This window comes from Bos grunniens, chromosome 20, assembly GCF_055505025.1.
Source record: "Bos grunniens cultivar Pamir isolate PY7600 chromosome 20, Bosgru_T2T1.0, whole genome shotgun sequence".
Taxonomy (NCBI): Eukaryota; Metazoa; Chordata; class Mammalia; order Artiodactyla; family Bovidae; genus Bos; species Bos grunniens.
The window spans coordinates 67,884,440-67,902,030 of record NC_141184.1 but is presented as its reverse complement, the minus strand read 5'-3'; the positions used below and the strand labels follow the sequence as shown (position 1 = coordinate 67,902,030).

General features: G+C 37.5%; 1 protein-coding gene across 4 annotated transcripts in view; it reads right to left on the bottom strand.

Annotated features, from left to right (window-relative positions):
- Positions 1-17,591, bottom strand: part of UBTD2 (ubiquitin domain containing 2) — a 63,209-nt gene that overhangs the window by 22,143 nt on the left and 23,475 nt on the right. Inside the window, exon 2 of one of the 4 annotated variants that reach the window (XM_086362204.1) lies at positions 17,271-17,340. The exons of the other annotated variants lie outside the window; for them this stretch is intronic. The gene's annotated coding sequence lies outside the window, so the exon portion shown is untranslated. The remainder of the gene's footprint in view (positions 1-17,270; positions 17,341-17,591) is intronic. 4 annotated transcript variants of the gene reach the window in all.

The following is a 17,591-nucleotide window of genomic DNA, read 5'->3' as shown; positions in this document are numbered from 1 at the left end:
TCTTGCTTCCCACAACTTCAAACTCCTGATGCCAAGAGAGAGATGCTCAGTATCAGTTACAGTATCTGGAACTAAGCACTGTGCTCCAACAATACATTTAAAGACAGGAAACAACTTATTCCCCAAATCTTTGTTTCTAAACCTTTAAATTATAGGCAACCAATGATACTAAGTTTATTTAATCCCATGGTTTAACATACAAGATCCCAAAGATTAATAAAGAAATCTAATTTTTTAAAAATCTAGGTTATTTTAGGAAACATCCTTTTTTCCCTATCATTGCACATTTACTTTCAAAACTTTGCCAAAAACTCACCTTCTCAGCAGTCTTTTCATCTACTCCTTATCTTTCCTTGCAACCTTTCAACATTTCTTCCCACGATGTGACAAATAAATAGATCTAACATGTAAAACCCCAAGAAAGATTTGCTTCTCAGAGCTAAACAGCAATATAATCTTAAATATTTTTATCAACTGAATGCATTTTGCAAGTCATCTGGATACCTTATTGGCAAAAAAACAATGACATCCAGAGTGAAACATGTTTATAATTGTTTGCCTGCTTTTGGTTCCTTTCTGAAAACTGATTTAATATTGGGACTCTTCAAATAAAGGAAGGAGAGGCCATAAAGCATAGGTACTGTAGATATCAAGATATGACTCAAGAAATAATAGCTTTAAAGGCTGTAAACCTAAAGAATCAGTTTTCCTAGCACAACAGGCTGAGGGAAAAAACTGAATATTTAAAAAGATCACCATCAAAGGGAAAAATGTTGTTTAAAAGAATTCTGAAGACTTTAAAGCAGCATGGAACAGAACTAGGTTAATGTACCTATTTTAGATTGATTAGTCTTAACACCATGAAAATGAAGGAAATTTCCCCCTCACTTTAAGAATTAAGAATAGATCCTACAGAACCTTCTGTAACAGACTGTGCTAGCCTAAGAGGACAGTTGTAAAATATTTTATTCTCATTTAAATTTAGAATACTCTATATATACACATACACACACACATATATTCCCTAAAGTAACTAACTGTCAAAAAAAAATAGGGATATGGGGCTTAAAATGCCTCAAATAAGAGCATCAACAAGCCAACAGTCAACATCATACCCGTATCTGCTCTACTGTCTTGAGGATTTAGAGGTGGAAGAGATCTCAGACGGTTATAAGCTCAGCTTACTATTAACATTTGACAGAAAACCTAACAAGGATAAATACACTGCTGAGGGTCAAAAAGAGCTAAGACTAGAATCCAGATGACTAGATTCAAAAGCCAGAGCTCTTTTCATTACGGCACTCCATGTCTTACCAGAGCTGACAAGTATGCTTGCTTTTACAGAAGTACCATATCAATTATGAAGGTTCACTCAAAATAAAGCATGTGCCAAGCTGTTTTTCTAGCAGCATGCATCCATCTCTTCCAAGCTTCACTATGACCAATGCAATGGCTCTGGTAGGACAAAGGAAAAGCTAACCAAGAAACTCCACCTCTCCAAAAGAGAATCCCACAGGGGAAGAGGCCGTACAGTTCTCTGGTCTGTCAGTTTCAATTTACAAAGTACTCAGTACCTATACAAGATCAGGCACTGAAGATCACATGCGTGCATACTTAAGTTAGACACACCACTTTCTATGCTGCAATTTTATAATAAATAAAAATGAGAACTGTGAGTATGTTTCTATCCTAAAGATTATAAAAATTAAGCATCTGGAGCATAATTTTAAAGGCATATATGATCATTTCTAATGTTTGAGCTACCTTTATTGAGGGGGAAAATATCAACATAATTTTTGATTTATCAATCAAAAAATAGAGAAGTCTATGAGTCATATAGACTTCTCTGTGCTGTTTCTCAGAGTTTAAGCCTCCTTACAATAGCCTGAGCACACAAACAGGCAGCAGGAAAGTCTAATACAGTGAAAGCCACTCAGTCATGTCCAGCTATTTGCGACCTCATAGACTATACAGTCCATGGAATTCTCCAGGCCAGAATACTGGAGTGGGCAGCCTTTCCCTTCTCTGGGGGATCTTCCCGACCCAGGGATCGAACCCAGGTCTCCCGCATTGAGGTGGATTCTTTACCAGCTGAGCCACCAGGGAAGCCCACAGGAAAGCCTAACCGCAACATAATGTTTCAAGGACTTTTTAAATGAATCATTAAAGATGTTGTAACTCTCTCTCTCACACACACACACACACACACACCTGTAAAAAGGGGTAACATTACACAAAGTTGGGGAAAGAATATGGTCACCTAACACCAGCACACTGTAGCTTTTATGTGATACTGACACTTTCAGATGGTTCATTCTACTCGGGGAGGGGGATGGCTTCATCCAGTATTACATTCTTCAGAATGCAGGGACCTTCTCTTCCCTCACTTTATGGACAGTTTGAGGGAGGGAAGCAAACACAAGTCAAGGATGCCCACAATGTCCACTACTATTTAACACTGTATTGAAGTGCTAGCCAACACAATCAGGCAAAACGAAACAGAAGCATAAGGGCCAGAATGGGAGAAAATCACCTCTAATTGCAGATGATATGATGGTACGACTGGAAAATACGAGAAAGTTGGTGCTAAAAAGAAATAGAAACTAACATGGTGGCAGAACATAAAATGCAGGCCTTCTTATATACATAAAACGTCCAGCTAGGAGACGCAGTGGGCGAAAAGGCCCTGTTTATAACAGAAACATAAAAGATATAATACTTGGAATGCAACACCTCAGGAAAGCTTTTGAAACTACTGAAAGATAAAAGTAGACTTGAAACAATGAAAACAATCTCTTGTACTTGGACATGAACATTACAAGGATATCAATTCTTCTAAAGTTAATATCCACATTTAGTACAATTCCAGTGAAAATAATTTTTTAAAACTTTTTCTGATACTAGATGAATTGATTCTAAAACACATATGGAAAAACAAGGAGGAACAGTTAAAAGAATCCTGAAAAATAAACATAAGTGAGTTAGTCCTATAAATATAAAGCACATTATAAAAGCATTACAATTAGAAGCATGTAAAGCACATGACTATTTAGATCAATGGAACAGAATAAAGTTCAAAAAAAACATGTATGCAATGGATATTTAGTATACGATAAATATTTTATTTTAAATCATTGGAGAAAAATGGGAATTTTAATAAATAGTGTCAGAACTGGACAGCTTTTTACAAAAAGATAAAATTGGGTCAATAGTTTAAATTGCACACCAAAATAAACTCCACAGGAATCGACATGTAAAAATTAATTACAAGTACTAGAAGAAAATACAGATAAGTTTCTCTATAACCTAGGAATAGTGAATGCTTTTCAAAAGAAATGAAAAAAGACTGACAGATTTAATCTTATATAAATTTTTGTATGGGGGCAGGAAGAGTCAAAACACAAATGACAAGCCTAGAGAAAATAACTGCAACTTTTTATCACAAAAGGCTGATTTCCCTCATAGTGAAACTCTTAAAAATGAAGGAAAAAAGGGAAAACTCTGTGACAGAAAAATGGGCAACAGATGTGACCTTGTATTTGAAAGGAAAATAGGAAATGACATATGAAAAAATTTCTAACCTCAGTTATGCTGTGTGCTTAGGTGCTCAGTCGTGTCCGACTCTTTGTGATCCCACGGACTATAGCTCACCAGGTTCCTCTGTCCATGGGATCCTCCAGGCAATAATACTGGAGTGGGTTGCCATGCCTTCCTCCAGGGGATCTCCCCAACCCAGGGATTGAATCCAGGTCTCCTGAACTGTGGGCAGACTTTATCACCAGGGCAGCCCAAGAATACTGGAGTGGGTAGCCTATCCCTTCTCCAGTGGATCTTCCTGACCCAGGAATTGAACCAGGGTCTCCTGTATTGCAGGCAGATTCCTTACTAGCTGAACTGCCAGGGAAGCCCCCCAAGCCTCAGATATAAGAGAAAGCAAAGTGAAAACTATGCTAGAATTATTTCTCTGGCTCTTAGAAAGGAAATAATCAGGAATCTGACAACACATTATGCTACTGAGTTGTGCAGAAATAGATATGCTTCTACACATGCTAAGAGTCTAAGATCCCATAGGATTATCACTTAAAGGAATCCTAGATGGAGGGGGACTCTGACAACATCTAAGAAAATCACTTATTCATTCACTCATTGAGCCAGCAACCCTGGTTTTAGGATTCTACTTTCAAGATATACTTCCATAAATATGAAACATAAAAGGTTATATCCTACAGGCTTATTTGTATTAGAAACAATCTAATAGATACTACCATACCTCCACACGATGAAGTACAATGCAACTGTACAGAAAAAGGAAAAGCCCTATGAACTCAAATGGAGAGATCTCTAGAATATATAAGTAAAAGCAAGACAGAGAGCAGTACATATATACATTTTGTTTAGGAAATATATATATATATGTATGTGTGTGTGGTAGAAGCAACAGAGATAAGAGCAAGACTCTTTATATAGATTTGACTTTTGAAAAATTTTAAGTATTTTACATTCGCAAAACAAAAGCAAACCAAAAACACAAGCAGCAAACCCAAACACTGAACAGAGAAACTAATCTAACTGTATCACGTATTTAAAGTACCATACAAAGAATACAGTGATTTCCAGCTCATTTTGAACACGATACCATGACCATACATCTTTAGTGGGACAAATCCTAAGGAACAAGAGACACACCACAAAGACGTCTTAAACCTTTTGGGAGGTGTCATGCCATGCAGCTTGTGGAACCTTAGTTTCCCGAAGGGACTGAAACCAGGCCCATGTCAGGGAAAGCCCAGAGTCACAGTCACTGGGCCACCAGAGGATTCCCAAGACACCTTAACCTTTATTCTAGAGACTAAAGGAAACCAAGAATTAATGAAGAATACCAATTACTATAATTTTAAAACATATGATGCTTACTGCAGGATGAAGCAAGTAAGGAACAGTATTATTATCAATAGAAAGCAAGATTTTTTATTAAAGAGAAAATAAAATATAAAAGAAAAAGAAAAAACTTAGGTTAATTTTGAATTGGAAATACCAATAGGAACTTATAATTTAACAATAAAAAGTATTTTATAGTTCTGTTGACTAAAGGGACTTACAAACAAGGACAACCCAGTAGCAATGAGCATACCCAGCTCCCAGATCTTAGTTTTAAACACCATTCCCCCCTAAAAAGGCCCTATTTAGAGAAATGGCTAGTTCCATGGCCAGAGCTGGGAAAATTTAAAGCAAAACCGGTGATTCATTTCTTATATGATATCATACATGTTTCAATGCCATTCTCCAGGTTCGATGCAGGATACAGGATGCTTGGGGCTGGTGCACTGGGATGACCCAGGGGGATGGTATGGGGAGGGAGGTGGGAAAGGGGTTCAGGAAGGGGAACATGTGTACACCTGTGGCAGATTCATGTTGATGCATGGCAAAACCAATACAATATTGTAAAGTAAAAAATAATAATAATAATAATAAAGAAATGATAAATGGGTAAAAACATAAACAAAGCAAAACTGGGACAGCTGGCTGTTAAGAAGGCAAGAAAGTCCTCAAAAAACTAGTATATTAATGAGATCATGTCAAAGGCACAAAGGAGAGGGTCTGAAGGAGACAACATCTGCGTCAGTTTTGGAGCATCAAGAACAATGACTGCGGGACTTCCCTGGTGGTCCAGAGGCTAAGACTGCACTCCCAATGCAGAGGGCCCAGGTTCGATCCCTAGTCAGGGAACTAGATCCTACATGCCGCAACTGAGAGTTTCACATGCCACAACTACAACAGATGCCACCATGAAGACCACAATGCCACCATCAGACCCGGGACTGCCACAGTGAACGCCACAGGAAGACCCAGTGCAGACAAAAACACATGAACAGTTTTCAAAATGACTGAAACAGACTTTAAAATACTAAATCAGGGACTTGCCTGGCGGTCTAGTGGTTAAGCCCCATGCCCTGCCCCCACTTCCAGTGGAGGACACAGGTTCAATCCCTAGTCAGGGAATTAAGATCTTGCATTTTTTCGGCACAGCCCAAAAATAAAATAATTTTTTAAATACTGAGTAAATAAAAATTCTAATACTAACACTAAACAGGAAAAATAAGAGGAAAAAAAAAGAGAAATACTAAAAGGGAAAAATAAGAGGAGAAAGACTCTTTCTTACCGAAGAATGCTGGTAATAAAGGAAGAAAAGAATGACATATTTAAAAGAATCATTCTTTACAATTCCTTACCTGACTCAGGTAAGGATTGTTACTAAATATACTAAAACATCATGGCAGGACATACAAGGTGTCAGAGGACCACCACCAATATTGTAAACTGCTAAGAAGAAATTAGACAGTAGACATCTGACATTTGTTACCTTAACCAAGCGACCAGACCTGGTAGCTTCCTGAGGCGCCACAATATGAAGTATACAAAGATGAAGGATTCTTATCCAAAACGTGTAACTTGAATCTAATTAAACTTCTAAACCTAACTTCTCATTTACAGGAAATGAAAAGACTAAAGCAGTAAGTTAAAACATCTTCAGACACTGCCAAACATTTCCTGGAGGGTAAAACTGTCCCCTGTTGAGAACCACTGGTCTACACCAAATGAGACGAAATATGAACTTTGGTTGGAACCCAGTATGGAAAAAAGCTGTAAAAGACAATGTGGGACAACTACATAAATCTAAATAAGGCTAGATAACAGATGTCATTAAGAAATTACTTTCAAATTTTCTTAGGAATGATATTATAATGACACAGGAAAATAGTCTTATTCATAAAGCAGAGGCATGATGGAGTTTTCAGGAAGTGTTACGTGTTATGATGCCTACAACTTTCAATTGGTTCAGCTATTAAAATGGAGAGTGAGCATGTCTATACATATACACACATACAGAAGAGGAAAATGTGTATATAGCAAGAAGCACTAAATTTACATGGGGAGTATATGTGTATTCATTGTATTATTTTTTCATGTTTGAATACATTCACAATAAAAATTCAGGGGAAAAAACACAAACCCTGAAAAACAGAAAGACCTGAACACAACACTCCAGGCACTTCAGCTCTCAGCCTGGTATCGCACCTTCTGGATGCTCCTCATTATGCTCACACAGCTGTTGAATCTCCCCGTATTTTATTTATCTCAGTTTTATTTATTTATTTTACTTTACAATACTGTATTGGTTTTGCCATACACCCATATTTGATTTTAATAAAAGATACAGGAATTATATATTTAAGATGCTAAGCATATAATTCAGAAGCTGAATCCTTGCGCCCCAGCTTCCGAGTTCTACCAGGGCAAGGCTTTTAGGCACATGCCTAGTCCTCTTATACAGTCCCATGTTCAGATTCCAACGCCTGTCCCTGAGCACTGGGACCATCCACAAAACTCAAAAGCAACAGAAGCACTGAACAGTTGTTTTCTTAAATTTTCATCTATGGGTTAGTGCTTATTTAGAACAAGGAGTTAATAACTGAGCAATATTTGAAAGAACATTAAATAATAATGAGAGAGTCAATTTACCAGGAAAATACAGCAATAAATGAGTATGCACCTAACAACAGGACTTCAAAGTACATGAAGAAAAAACTGAATTAAAGGAGACAGACCATCCTACAATCACACGTAAACACATTAACAGTTTCTATTAGTGACAGATAGATCAAGGAGCCAGAAAATCAGCAAGAACACAGGAGACCTGAACATTATCAACAAACCGGACTCAAATGACATTGTAGGACGTCCCACCCAACAAAGAGAGAACATACATTCTTGTCAAGCACATATACAGACCACTCACCAACACAGATCACACAAAGCTGAAAAGAGCAGAAGTCATACAAAGTGTGTTCTATAACTACAATGAAATTAAATTAGAAATCAGTAACATGAAGATACCTGGAAAAATCCCCAAATAACTAGAAATTAAATAATACACATAAGTCATGAGTCAAAGGGAAATTAGAAAATAATTTCAACAGAGTGAAAATGAAAATACATCAAAACTTATGATGCTGCTAAAACATACTGCTTGGATGAAAAATTAGAGCATTAACATGTTTCTATTAGAAAAGTTTCAAATCAGTGAAGCAGGCTTCCACCTTAAGACTAAAAGAACAAATTAAACTCAAAGAAAAAAATAAAAAGCAAAAACCAAAGAAACTGAAAACAGAAAAACAGAAAAATCATAAAAGCAAAATCTGGTTCTTTAAAATATTAAACTGATAAATCTCTCAGGCTGATCAAGAAAAAAAGACAAATACTACCAATATCAGGAGTGAAAGAGGTCATCTCACTATAGACTCAGCAGACATTAAAGGGATAATAAAGGAATATCCATTCATGAAGAAAAGGATAATTGGGTTAAGACTTCCCTGGTGGCTCAGATGGTAAAGCATCTGTCTACAATGCGGGAGACCCGGGTTCAATCCCTGGGTCGGGAAGATCCGCTGGAGAAGGAAATGGCAATCCACTCCAGTACTATTGCCTGGAAAGTCCCACGGACAGAGGAGTCGCACAGTCGGAAAGAAGTCACAAAGAGCTAATTTGGTTAGCTCTCTATATATTGTCTATATGATAAAGATACTACATTTATTTTTCTTTAAAAACCCCCAACAAAGAAAATTTCAGGTTCAAATGGTTTCATTACTGAATTCTATCAATATACAAGGAAGAGATGATACTAATTATTCCAAGTAACTTTCAGAAAACAAAAGAGCTCAGGAGGATTTCCCTAGTGATACAGTGGATGAGAATCCACTTGCCAACACAGGGACACAGGTTCGATCCCTGGTCTGGGAAGCTTTGGCATGCATGGAACAACTAAGCCTGTGAGCTACAACTGCTGAAGCCTGTGTATCCCAGAGCCCGCATGCTGCAACTGCTGAAGCTCGGAGCCTAGCGCCTGTGCTCAGCCACAGGAGAAACCACTGCAATGAGAAGCCCACACCCGGCAATGAAGACACTCTTATTCATGAGATCTAAACTGCACTGATGACAAAGCCAGACAAATATAAGAAAATTATCAACTATCAACAAAACCAAAAGTACTGTAGACACAGAGATGACATAAAGACCTTATCAGTCGTAACAGGGCTCAAAGAATTCATCATCTACATACCTGTACTAAAGGAAACATTAAAAAGTCTTTGGGCAGAAATAAAATGATAACAGATGGAAACCTTAATCTACATAAAGGAATAGAGAGCACCAGAAATGGATAACTACATGGATAAAAATAAAAGACATTTAAAATTATTATTCATACTTCATTATGAGTGATATCATCGGAAAAGGCACAGTAAGGACTTCCAAAAATCTTCTCCATTAATGCAATGAGAACATTGGCAATAACTCAAACTTAAGTACTCTGGAAATTAACCAAAGACTTGCAACAATCCAGGGAACATTTATTTTTTCTTATTCAAGGAAAACAGCTACTGTATGTGGTGTTTTAGCATGTATTATACCCATCCTCCTCTCCCCAGCTCAGGGGCAGCCTTGAAAATCAACAGATAGCAATTACAATGAAAGCCACCAGTTCAGCAGCCACAGGAGGGGTCAAAACAGGGTTGGCATGCATTAAAAGCCCCATTTGTAGAGAACTGTCATTTTTTGGCCTGTCTGAAAGTTCTTGTCCTTATTTGACCTGACATGAGATAACCCAGTATGAACACCCTTTTCCTGGGTTCATTTGTCAAAAACAATCAGCAGCAATTGCTTAACCATGAACTTGCATGGGGCAGTGAAAAATTTGGAACAAGAAACTAATCAAAGCTGGGAAATGAGATATGCAGAAAATCTGACATCTTACTGTGAATCTAAAAGGGTACATATATGTATATAACTGTGTACATACAGGGCTGAACATACATACGTTCAGGAAATATCTGAAAAGGTCCTCAGCTCTCAATCCTGACTGATATTGAGGCTCTGAGCACATGGGAAGTAGGAGTTAAGGAAACTGCCTGAGTTTTGAAAGTAAGCCCTAATATGAACACAGAGCCACTTAGCAAAGAACAAGAGACTTACTTGTTCTAGACTATTAAGGAAATCTGTCTAATCATTAGCTCACCACTAAGCTCATTAAGCAGATTTCAGTGGCTACACCTAACAGAGAATATAAACTTTACAGAATAAGTTCAAGGAAAGTCAGTAAACAAAAGGCAACAACAATAACAAACCCTAAGGGAGAAGGGAGACTCTGATTTCCAGGGTTGCCAAATATTAAGTGTCCAAAATTTATTAGGCATGCAAACAAACAAGAAAGCATGGCCCACACACAACGAGAAAAAAAGCAAATACAAACCGTCACTGAGGAAGCCCAGACATTGGACTTACTAGGCAAAAATTTTAAATTAGATAGTTTAAATATGTTCAAAAACCTGAATGAAACTGCATGTAAAGAACTAAAGCAATGAGAATTATGTTCCAATAAAAAGAAATTATTTGTAAAATTGTGGAATTGTAAAAACAAATGAAAAATTCACTAGAAAGGCTCAATAATATATCTGAACAGGCAGAAGGAAGAATAAGTTAACTTTAAGATAGGTCAACTGAGATGACCTAGTCTGAGGAACACGAAAGAAAACGAACACAGCCTCAAGTGGGGTACCATCAAGATTACCAATATACACAAAATGAGAGCCCTAGAGGGGACAGAAAGGAGTACAGAGAACACTGAAAGAAGTCATGGCTGAACTCATTTGATGAAAAACCAATCCACACATGCAAGAGGCTCAACAAACTCAGAGATCACTACCTGGACACATCATAATTAAGCTGTCAAAAGTCAAAGACTAAGAATCTTGAAAGAACAAGAAGCAACTCAAGATATACAAGGTACCCTCAAAAAGTTTAACAGCTGATTTCCCATCAGAAGGCATGGAGAACAGAAGGCAGTGGGGCAACACAGACAAACTAATGAAAGGAAGAGTGTGTCAATCAAGAATTCTATATCCAGAAGAGAGTATCCTTTGAAAATTACAGAGAAAATAAAATATTCCCAGGTAAACAAAAACCGAAAGGACTTGCTGGCATCACTTGCTGCAAAAAATTCTATAGGGAGTCTTCAGGTATTAAATAAAGGATACTAGACAATAACTTGAATATACATTAAGAAATAAAGACCATCAGTAACATTACACAAGTCCACGTAAAAGGCAGCATATGTTTATTTTTTCTTTGTAACTCTGCTTCCTATTTGATTTTAAATACAAATGCATAAATAATAATTAAAATTTTGTGTTGATGAACATACAATGCTTAAAGATGTGATCTGTATATTAATAACAGTCCAAAGAAGGGAGGGAGGGAATGGAGCTGTATAAGTAGCATTTTATATGCTACTAAAATTAGGTTAGTTTCAATTAGAACTGAAATATTATAAATTAAGATATTAATTATAACCTCCAGAGCAATCATTAGGACAATGACTCAAAAATATATAGCAAAAAAAATGAAAAGAGAATTAAAATGATACACTAGAAAATATCTAAGACAAAAGAAGGCACTAATGGAAGGATGAAAGTAAAAAAAGAATAAGACATACAGCAATAAACAGCAAAATGGCAGGTGTAAATCCTAAACTACTAGTAATTACATTAAATGTAAAGTATTCCAATCAAAGTGCTAAAATTTGCAGAATGGACCAAAATATACAATCCAACTACATGCTATCTACAAAAGAGACATTTTAGATTAAAAGACATATTTAAGTTGAAAGCAAAAGGATGAAAAAGATATACCAAGCAACCTGTCATCAAAAGTGGAATGGCCATGCTTATATCAGACAAAATAGACTTTAAGACAAAACTTTTTACTAGAGACAAAGGACATTTATAATAAATGGATCAATTCATCGGGAAGACCTAACAATTAAACACATATATGCACCTAACAACAGAGCCCTAGAATATATGAAGGAAATACTGACAGAACTAAGGGAGAAATAGTTCTACAATAACAGAAACTTCAATAGTCTATTTTCAATAACGGATAGAATACCTAGACAGCATATCAGTACAAAATCAGAGGACTTAAACAACAACATGAACCAATCTAATCTACAGACAGACAGTTAACCCTTGAACAACATGGGTTTGTACTGCTCAGGTCTACATACACACAGATGCTTTTCAACAGTACTATATGGCTTGAAGTTGGCTGAATCCACAGACATGGAGAAGTCACAGATGCAGAGGATCAACTATAAGTTATACACAGATTAACCACAATTTGTTCAACACTTGTACATATATAGAACACTCCACCCAGACTAACAAGTTAGGCCACAAAACAAGTCTCAGTAAACTTTAGACGAACTCATACAACATATCTTCTCTGACCATAATGGAATAAAGTGAGGAATTACTAACAGAAAGAAAACTGGAACATCCACAAGTAAATGGAAATTAAACAACACACTCTTATACAACAAATGGACCAAATAGAAATCAAAAATAAAATGAGAAAATACATTAAGACAAATGAAAACAAAAACACAAATAACTCATGGGATACAGCAAAAGCAGTGCTCAAAGGAAAATTTGAAACTCTAAACATCTACATTAAAATAGACAGCAGATCTTACTCAGTTACCCAAGTTTATACCTTAAGGAACTAAAAACAGAAAAGCAAAGTAAACCCAAAGCCAGCAGAAAGAAGGTATAAATAAAGACTAGAGTGGAGATGAACAAAGGACAGCAAACAGATTTAACAAAACCAAATGCTAGTCCTTCTAACACCCCACTCCAGTACTCTTGCCTGGAAAATCCCGTGGATGGAGGAGCCTGGAAGGCTGCAGTCCATGGGGTCGCTGAGGGTCGGACACGACTGAGCGATTTCACTTTCACTTTTCACTTTCATGCATTGGAGAAGGAAATGGCAACCCAGTCCAGTGTTCTTGCCTGGAGAATCCCAGGGACGGGGGAGCCTGGTGGGCTGCCGTCTATGGGGTCGCACAGAGTCGGACACGACTGAAGTGACTTAGCAGTAGCAGTCCTTCTAAAAGATGAACAAACTCAACAAACATCTAGCTAGACTTTTTTGTTCTGTTCTGTTCTTACAAAACAGAAGTTTCAAATAACTAAAATCAAAAAGAGCAAACATTACTACTGATCTTACAGATACAAAAAGACAGAATATTAGAATACTATGAATTGTTGTACACTAACAAATTAAATAATCTAGGTGAAATGAACAAGTTCCTAGAAACACAAAATTATTAAAACTGGCTTAAGAAGAAACAGAAAATCTCCACAGATTTATAACAAGAGATTGAATCATTAAGCAAAATCTTTCCAACAAAGAAAAGCCCAGGACCAGATGGCTTCACTGGGGCATTTTACCAAACATTTAAAGAAGAATTAAGACCAACTCTCAAATGCTTCCAAAAAAATAGAACAGGAAGGAACACTTTCTAACTCATTCTATAAAGCCATCATTCCCTAGCCAAAATGAGACAAATATAAAAACACTACAGACCAATACCCCTTAAGAAGATAAATGCAAAAATGCTCAATATAATTCTTGCAAACTGAATCCAACAGTACACTAAAAAGATTATGCACTAAGACCAAGTGGGATTTATCCCAGGAATGCAAGACTAATTCAGCATAGGAAAATCAAAATAATATGCCATATTAATAAAAACAAAGGAGAAAATCCCCCACACAATCATCTCCACGACTGCAGAAAAAGCACATGACAAAACCCAATACTCTTTCATGATAAAAACATGTAAAGCTAGGAATAAACAATAAATTCTATGACATGATAAAGGGTCTTTATGAAAAACTCACAGCTAACATCACACTCAGTGAAAGCACACACACTGAAAGCACCCTCCCCACACCAAGATCAAGAAGACAAGCTGACATTCTTATTGTTGCTGTGAGAGTGTGGGAGAGAGCAAGCGAGCGAGAGAGAGAGAGACACTAAGTACCGGTGTGCGTCATCATACAACCAGGCAAAAAAAAAAGTTAACTATTCTTTGGGAACTTAAAACTTTTTATTTCAGCCATGTTTAAACTACCTAAGAGAATGTACAAAAACACATTTAAATATCTGCAATGATGACAATCATTAAATATCTGCACTACATACAATGGAAAGAAACTAGCCTTATTTCAAACAAGGAATTCTACGAGAAATTAAAAATGTTACAGCGTAGTTATCACTGTGCAAGATGGTGTAACTATAAAGTAATGAGACTGCACACCAAAGGTGCGCAAGCATGAGTGCTCAGTCGTGTCTGACTCTGCAACCCCAGGGGCTGTAGCCTGCCAGGCTCTTCTGTCCATGGAACTGTCCAGGCAAGATTCCTGGAGTGGGTTGCCATTTCCTATTCCAGGGGATCTTCCCAACGCAGGAATTGAACTCAGGTCTCTTGCATCCCCTGAATTGGCTGATGGATTCTTTACCAACTGCGTCACCTGGGAAGCCATATACCAAACACAACACCTAAATCAAGTTATGTATAATCACTATGTGTTTATACAGATGTACTGAGTAGGTACATGTTGATGAGTCACTGTAAGGCCAAAAAATAGACTGAAAGGTATAATATCCCTACTGGAGAACCAAATACTCACTATAGGAAGTCCTACAAATAGAAAAAGAAAAGAAAGCAGACAGACATGTACGCCCAGCTCATTAGTACAAAAGAAAACAGAAGGATAAACCAGAAACCAGGCATACTGGTCACTTACCGAGGGTGGGTAAAAATGGAATGGGAACAATGGAAGGATGGGTAAGAGGCAGCAATGAGTAAGGGTTACACTTCTCAGTATACCTTTTTGCCTAGTTCTAACCTTTAGAACTACGTTACCATCACACAGCTTGTCAGGTGGCTCAAACAGTAAAGAATCTGTTAAGTAAAGACCTGGGTTTGATCTCTGGGTTGGGAAGATCCCCTGGAGAATGACACGGCAACCCACTCCAGTATTCTTGTCTGGAGAATTCCATGGACAGAGGAGCCTGGTGGGCTACAGTCCATGGGGTTGCAAAGGGTCAGACACGACTAAGTGACTAATACTACCATCACACATACTCAAATAAGCAAACAAAATCAAAAAGGGGGAAAACTAAAAAAGAACACAACTAGAAATAAATGAACTTAACTGTATTTCAAAGGGTTAACAAACTACATTAAAAGGGCGTGTACCTAACATTTGAACACAGTATTTTTTTTAGTAATTTTATCCTTAGGCTACAGATATAAAGAACTGTAAATGAATACAGAACTCTAGTTAGTAGTTTTGTTTCCACAATGAAATAAATTAGTGAATCCAAACTATTTTATGTGTATCCTCAGATTGAGTAAATAAGTAAATATTTGTGGAAATTAGGAGTCACATTTCTTTACTTTTAGAAAGAGAATTGTAAATATATGAACAGGCAAAGTCTAGAATAAATCTTGTATTAATACTATTAGACTGGAATGAGAGCTATCAGTATGAACTCACTTTTAATATGTAAAAATATACAGACGCATGGCCCTGGGCTCAGCTGGTAAAGAAGCCACCTGCAGTGTGGGAGACCTGGGTTTGAGCCCTGGGCTGGGAAGATCTCCTGCAGAAGGGAAAAGCTTCTTTCCCTTCCGGCTCTACTTCTTCCAGTATTCTGGCCTGGACCATGGGATCGAGACTTTCACTCACCATGTAGATATCATATATACCCATATCTTCTATATAGCTGAGGGCTGCTGCTGCTAAGTCACTTCAGTCGTGTCCAACTCTGTGCGACCCCATAGACGGCAGCCCACCAGGCTCCCCCGTCCCTGGGATTCTCCAGGCAAGAACACTGGAGTGGGTTGCCGTTTCCTTCTCCAATGCACGAAAGTGAAAAGTGAAAGTGAAGTCGCTCAGTCGTGTCCAAACTTCAGCGACCCCATGGACTGCAGCCTTCCAGGCTCCTCCATCCACGGGATTTTCCAGGCAAGAGTACTGGAGTCGGGTGCCATTGCCTTCTCCGAGCTGAGGGCTACACAGGGGATATATGTATTCAAGCTCTTTCCACTTAAGACGACCTACAGGCAATGTTACTCCAGTACCATCAAACACACTGGAGTCTAGATTTTTACTTCTGAATATCATTCTCCACTAAAAGGAACTAGGGGTCCCTAGCTGATTTCAGGACTCTGACAGGTAAAATGTAATATGAGCCTGGAACAACTTGTTATGCCAGAAAACAAAGTATTCAAAGAATAACAAAGTCATGTCAAAAGAACACAGAGATCAGTCTGGAGGAGCTCCCGCTGGCCAATGTGGTACAATTTGAGCATCAAAGTAAGTAACAATAGCAACAGATTATACACAGAAAACCATGGAAAAACACAGAAAACCATGAGTCCATACCAATATAAATCAGCAAACACACAGTTGAGATGAGAGAGCTCTTTCTTAAATTAAATTATATAAAAGAAATAGTGAAATTAGAAAAATCACCATTTGACAACCACCATAATTATTTCAGGCAAGAACTACCAATGGATGCTAAAGCTAGTACCTGTTTGATAATAAAAAAAAATATTTACATAGATCCAATCTTCATACTAAATACTTATTATTTGCAGAGGAAAAAATAGTAACTTTGCAAGGAAGAAACTTGGTTGGCACCATAGGTGATTAAAGTTAACATCAACAAAAATAGGAAAAAAGATACTATATGACTCTCGACATGATACACTAAGGACACAACCTCACTTCTGCGGTGCGCTTGCCCAGACTACACAATCATGGAGGAACCTACACATGAGAACACAGCAGACAGAGTGCAACTGATGAACACTCTGCAAAATAACTGGCACATACTTTTCAAAATGCCAAGGTCACAAAAGACAAAACGTCTCCAGAACTGTGCTAGATTACAGCAGGCTAAAGAGATATGACAACATAATGCATGATCCTAGACGATTTTCTTGGAATATTAATGAAGACGATGAAATCTGAATAAAAGCTGTAAAAATTAGCATTATATCAATACTCATTTCTTGATTTTGATTACTGAATTGTGGGTAGGTGAGAGAAAGTCCTTATTCTTAGGAAATACACACTCAAGTATTTCAGGGTAAAAGGGTTTACTCTGTGCAACTTTTTCGAATGGCTCAGGAAAGTTTAAGTATTTACATACATGTATGTATATATATAAAGGACTTCCCCGGTGGCTCAGTGGTAAAGAATCTGCCTGACAAAGCAGGAGCCATGGGTTTGATCCCTGGGTTGGGAAGAACCCCTGGAGAAAAAAATGGCAACCCACTCCAGTATACTTGCCTGGGAAACCTTATGGACAGAGGAGCCTGCCAGGCTACAGTCCATGGGGTCGCAAAGAGTCAGACACAACCTAGTAAACAAACAACAACAACAACAATATGTACATATAAAGAAAATATAACAAAGCAGATGTGATAAAATATTAACATTTGGGGAAACTGGAATGAAGGGTATCAGAACTTCGTACTGTTTCTGCAACTTTTCCGTAAGTTTGATATTATTTTGAAATAAAGTTAAAAAAAAAAAAGGACTTGTGACCCTTCAATAATCCCTTGGATACAGGTTTGGATTTGGCAGAGCAGCCATGGTAACTCAGACCTC